At 38.4% G+C, this 6,357-nt stretch overlaps 1 non-coding gene across 1 annotated transcript; it reads left to right on the forward strand.

The window, feature by feature from the left end:
* The first annotated feature begins 2,515 nt into the window (after positions 1-2,515).
* On the forward strand, positions 2,516-2,622 carry LOC141635592 (small nucleolar RNA R71). Its single transcript, XR_012540268.1, has one exon. It is a non-coding gene; the product is annotated as a small nucleolar RNA R71 (small nucleolar RNA).
* The last annotated feature ends 3,735 nt before the right edge of the window (positions 2,623-6,357 follow it).

Raw genomic sequence — 6,357 nt, forward strand, 5'->3', positions numbered from 1 at the left:
ATGCTCGGGTTCTTCAGGACGAGCGGATTGTCCATTTGGACACTCAGATTCCTCCTTGACCACACGGATTCAGGTCCATCCGCGGGTACATCATAACCCGTGTCATTTTCATTCTTTAATCCTCGCGTTCTTCATTGTAGGGGCACTACAAAGGCATGAATAACCTAGGCAATTGCTATCCCCACACTAAGGTAAAGCACTACACATCAATAAAATCATAAGTCCCTTCCTCACTTCTCTCAAAATGATGAATATCTTGATCAAGGCAGAAAAATATAAACCCAAAAATGACAAAAATGCAATGTAATAATTGAAATACAAGTTAGGGAGTTAGAATATTTATAAATGGTGGTTTAGGGAGGACTCCACCAAACTCTCATCCAATGTGAGATGTCAAGGGGGCATGTTCAAGGTGTTGTTGATGTTACTCTACACCTTGAAGAAGTAGTCGAAAGCTTCCTCATTATCATGATAAAGGTCCTCAATAGATTTTTGCACTTGTTGTTCTCCATGATGGTCTTGGTTCATAGCATTACCAATATAGGGATTGAATATCCCTTCGAACTCATCATCCCAAAGACCGCAAACTTCATCTAGTTGATCATTAAAAATTTCTTGAGTTGATAGAGACAACTCTCCTTCTTTCTTGTCTTGGCCAATGAGGCCATCTTCTTCACTTGTCATGAGTGATATTTTCAAGCTCTCATTGTTGCTATTTCCTTGCTCTTTTGATGGAGCATCATCCACTTTCTTTTTCCATTGAAATTCCAACTTCTTCCTATCATCCTTCCGGCTATAGTGATCAACCATAAAACACGGCTCATGCAATCGGGGGGCTCTCATGGTCTTGTCAAGATTGAAAGTGATGGTTTCATCTCCCACTTCAAGGGTGAGTTCTCCATGTTTCACATCGATCACCTCTCCCGCGGTGTATAAGAAAGGTCTTCCTAAGATAATAGGAATGTTGGAGTCTTCTTCCATGTCAACAATAACAAAATCCACCGGGATGAAGAATTTTCCAATTCTCACGGGAACATCTTCCCATACCCCTAAAGGTGTCTTTGTTGATCTATCCACCATTTGAAGCGTGATGTTAGTACATTTGAGTTCTCCCAATCCTAGCCTTTTGCTAACCAAATATGGCATGACACTAACACTTGCCCCAAGGTCACATAAAGCTTTATTGATTGTAGTGTCACCAATAGTGCATGGAATGGAGAAGCTTCCTGGATCCTTAAGTTTCGGAGGTGAACTCCCTTGAAGGATGGCACTACTCACCTTAGTGAAGGCAATAGTCTTAAGCTTCCGGATTGATTTCTTCTTCGTAAGGATGTCCTTCATGTACTTTGCATAGGCTGGAACGTGATTGATCAATTCCGTGAAAGGAATGGAGACTTCTAAATTCTTCACAATTTCCATGAATTTTTCAAGTTGGTCATCAAACTTAGGCTTAGCTTGATGACTCGGGAATGGAAGTATAATCACAATGGGCTCCTTCTCTTTGGCCTTTTCTTCACTTTTCTTTGAAACTTCTTGATTGGTGGGTTCTTCTTCCCTAGAGTTTTGCACAACTCTTCCCATGTCACTAGCTTCCACAACTTTATCCTCAACTTGCTTCTTTAGTCCTTCATATCTCGTACCACTCTTTAAGTGAATGGCACTAACCGTTTCATGTCTTGGGGGATTACTTTGAAGGGGTAATTGCCCCTTTTGTCTTTGAGCGTTTGAAGATGCTAGTTGGGTTAATTGAGTTTCCAAAATTTTTGTGTGGGCTAGGATGTTGTTGATGGTGATGTCTTTTGCTTGGCTATCTTTTTGCATTTGAGTGAAAAATTCTTGTTTATTCTTTTGCATTTGGAGCACCGCTTTTTTAACATCAAAACCTTGGTCATTTTGTTGATTGTATGGAGTTTGATTTTGATAACCTTGATTTTGGTTGAAAAAGGGTCTTTGATTTTGGTTTCTCATGGGAGGTGGGGTGTATGTTGGTTGAGAGTTTTGAACATTTTGGCTTTTGTATGAGAGATTTGGGTGGAATTTGGTGTTTTCATTGTAATAGTTGGAATAAGGGGTACCACTTTTGTATGCTTGAAAAGCATTCCCTTGCTTATTCGTTCCCCTACATTCACTTTGGTCATGTCCCAAAGTTCCACAATTGTCACATATCCCACTTGGGATTGATGAAGATGCCACCATGGCATTAACATGATGCTTTGGTGATTTTGAGGCTTCTTCAAGCTTAGCCATAGCCTTCTCGGACTTCAAGTTGATGGTATCAATATGAGCACTAAGTTGAGCACCCAATTGAGTAATAGAGTCCACTTCATGCTTTCCTCCTCTAGTAGCCTTGCGAGGTCTACTATATTGTGAATTACGGACCGCCATTTCCTCAATCTTGTTTCAAGTTTGATTATCGTCAACTTCGGTGAACATACCATTTGATCCCATGTTGAGAATGTTTCTTGAGTCTTCATAAAGACCATTCCAAAATTGTTATACCAAGAACCACTCGCTAAGTCCATGATGAGGACATGAGCGATAAATTCCTTTGAATCGCTCCCAAGCTTCATACAAAGATTCTTCATCCCTTTGCTTAAAACCTGTAATTTGAGCTCTTAGAATGTTAGTCTTTTCTGGCGGGTAGAATTTTTTGTAGAAAGCTAGAGCCAACTTCTTCCAAGAGTCAATTCCAAGAGTAGCCTTATCAAGTCTTTTTAACCATTGTTTTGTGGTGCCAATTAGAGAAAAAGGAAATAAGACCCATCGAATTTGGTATTGAGTCACTCCAGTTTGTAAAATCGCATCACAATAGTCACAAAAAGTTTCCATGTCGGAATGAGGGTCTTCACTAGGCATCCCCCCAAATTGGCTTCTTTAGACTAATTGGAGAAATGCGGATTTTGCAATAAAATTTCCGGTTAAGTGTTGTGGTGTGGGAGTTCCATTGGGTAGGTTCTCCTCGGTTGGTACGGAATGTGATGAAAACTTAGGCATTGTGGGTTGATTGTGTGCTTGATTTTGTGTTGGGTTCTCCTCACCTTCTCTTGCAAAAAGGTTGATGAACTCAATAGTGTTTGGTTGAATATCTACAACCTCACCAATACCTCTCAAAGTATTTCTAGCAAGTTTTCTATAGGTTGACAAAGTCCTTTCAATTTGGTGATCAATGGGTAACAAGTTACCTTTTGATCTTCTAGACATGCAAAATATCAAACAACTTGAAAATAATTAGAACAAACCTTGAGGAGTTTTACTTCCCCAACGCAAAGAAAGACACAGCTAATAACAATCAAAGAAAATCAAATCAAGTTAACACCGTCCCCGACAACGGCGCCATTTTTGGTCGGATCGCTTTGAGCTTAGATTTCGGTTACTTGTCGTTAGGAGCACCTAGACCAAAACAATATTTATAACTTCACAAACAACTATACTATTAGTAAAGAGGCAAGTAAAGGTCAGATCTCAAGGGACGGGTATTGATATAGGATTTTCGATTGCAAGTAGTGGTGTCTAGGGGTGTCACAATTTGGGTTGAGATAAGAAGATTACTAAACTAAATAACAATTAAAGTAAGCAAGCAAGTTACTAAAATTAGATGTAAACAATTGATTAAAAGCACTAGGGTGTCATGGGTTCATAGGGGATTCATGGGAATTTATCATACAAACATATTCTCAAATTATAAGCAAGCAATTATTGTTGTGATAGGATCGAGTTGGTTTATATCTTACAATCCTAGGAAGGTTTGGGTCCCGGAGCCGAATCGATTAGATTGTACAACACCTACAAGTCGACTTAATCCTCTCTACTCAACTATATGCATGGTCTAATGAGACTTGAGTTGGTTTATGTCTTACAAGTCTCATTGAAAAGGTAGGTGATGGGTAAAAAATGCAAGGATTCATAGGCTCGCATTTCATCAAACATAACATGTGCATAAGTTGAGATCACAACAAGCGAGCAAATAAATTATGAAAACATATTAAATTAAGCATGAATCATCCCCCATGTTGGTTTTCCCTTATTACCCATTAACCCTAGTTAAGGAAACTACTCACTCATTATCAAGTTTAACATGTTAACAAGGTTGTCAATCATATTAACAAAGCAAAACATAATGAATAAATGAAGATGATTAACAATAATTAAAAACGGATTAAGAGAGTTATACCTAATGATGATTCCAAAATAATAATGCAAAGAATAATAGAAGTACTTGATGATTGATGGAAGGTTGTCAATCTCCCAATAAACCCAAATAATTTTCAATTACCCAAAATAAAAGATGAACAAAAGAGAAATTAAGAAAATGAGATTTGTATTAATATTTGATTTGAAGTTGATTACAAGATTAAAGAGAGATTAGAATAATATAAACTACACTAAAGATTGGTAAGAAAAACATGATAATCTAATTAGACTAATGGGGTATTTATATTGGGGATTAGGTGCACAAATTAGGGTTACTAAGGGCTTAAATGACGATTAAGTCCTTGAGGAATCGCTCCTCTCAAGAAAAGATGCGGGTCTCTTTTTAGCTAGTCTTCCAAAAATATGTGCATCTCAAAATGAAGAAAGAAGAGGACGTGCCCCTCTAGAGTACAATCCGAGCGTCCAAGGGTCGGGACGGGCGGATTTTGGAGCTACTGGATAGGCGGCCTGGTGGTAAGGACGAGCGTCCTGGGGAGCTGTTGGACGGGCGTCCCGATGGTTGGGACGAGCGGATTCTGGCTCAGCTTCCTTTTCTTCTTTTCTTCTTTTCTTCTTCCAACAATCCTACGGGATTTTGTCGGGATGCAAGGATCTTCTTCATCATTGCCCATCTACTACATTATGTATAAAGGCTTTCTAGTCTTGTATTCTCTTTGATGCTTGGTCATCATATTCGATCAATTTAGCTCTATTTTGCCATGAAAATACAAGGTTTTCACTCCTCTCCTACCAAGGAAACAAAACCTCAGAGAATGTGCAAAACAAAGGACTAAAGATAGTAAATGACCCAAATATGCACTAAAAAGCATAGGAACGAGGCTAATTCGGGGACTAAATATGCTCAAATATTGATCACATCAAATATCCCCAAACCGAACCTTTGCTCGTCCCGAGTAAAGAGGTGACAAAACTAGGACCCTTATTTAAACTATCCTACTAATATAGCCGATATGAGATAATTAGCATGTCTCACTTCGCCCCTTCAACTCACAACAAGACAACCATGAGGTAGGATGCCTTCTTGTAAGGCAAGGTGGGTCTTGCCAAAATGGCGACACATCCAATCATTAAAGCACACAAAATCAAGTAATGGATGCATCTACAAAAAGAATAGCCACTTTCCTCATCTAAGTGGCGAAAATTATCTAAAGGGGAAGCAATTCAAGGGTACACACTCCTTCATTTATATGGTTTCTTAAAACTACTAAGCCTAGAAGGTTACCAATAAATCACCTCCAAGTTGTGTCAAGCTAGGGTACCTTTGTCCTCAATCGTTAAATGCTTTTGTCAATAATTGACTCCCTATGGTGTTAGAAACACTGGAGGATCGCGGAATTCCCCTTCATGCCTAGACAAGAAGAAGGGTCGTCCCCTCTCTAATATGCACAAAAATGGATACGATGGATAAAAGGATCAATAGTATTTGAGTTTCATTTGGGAGTTTGCTTTTGTTGTTGTTTTTCCCCCCAATTTCTTGTGACATATAACATTTGAGAACACTTTCTTTTTGCCATTTCTTTTGAGTTTTGGCATTTCAATACTTGACAAGTTTTCAACTTTTGCATTTTCTTTTGAACATTTTCAAAGTCACCCCAATTAGTAACGAGGGTGCCTTATATTTGAAGCATAGGAGTTTTTATTTTTGTCACACCTGTTTTCTTTTGATGCAATTTGCAAACTTTTTGACTTTTCATTTCATTTCTTGAACTCAATTTGAATAATTTTTGTGCCCATTCCGTTTGATGACAAAATGCATGGTAGAACATGGATGAATGATGGTTGCATGGTTTCAAGGGTCACCTTGGAATAAACGGTAGCCAAGGAGTTATCACACCACAAGGTACTCTTAACTAGGCCTTAATCCATGGGTCAAAGGATACTAGCATGACACATCCTAGGGTGTTTTACAAGTATTCTAACAAGCAAAGTCCTAAGAAGAAAAAGCATCTACTAGGGCCTATATACACTTGTCAAGCTTCCCAAATAGACGGTTTCACAAAAAAATTTCCTAAATGCAACTATATGCCATGATGTAACTAACATATATACATCCTAATGCATATGCTTCTACCAGTTAATATCCCATATAAATTAAATGCAAGTTCTAAATTCACATTATTTTTACCGCATCAATCAAAATAAAGC

This window comes from Silene latifolia, chromosome Y (assembly GCF_048544455.1).
Source record: "Silene latifolia isolate original U9 population chromosome Y, ASM4854445v1, whole genome shotgun sequence".
Classification (NCBI taxonomy): Eukaryota; Viridiplantae; Streptophyta; class Magnoliopsida; order Caryophyllales; family Caryophyllaceae; genus Silene; species Silene latifolia.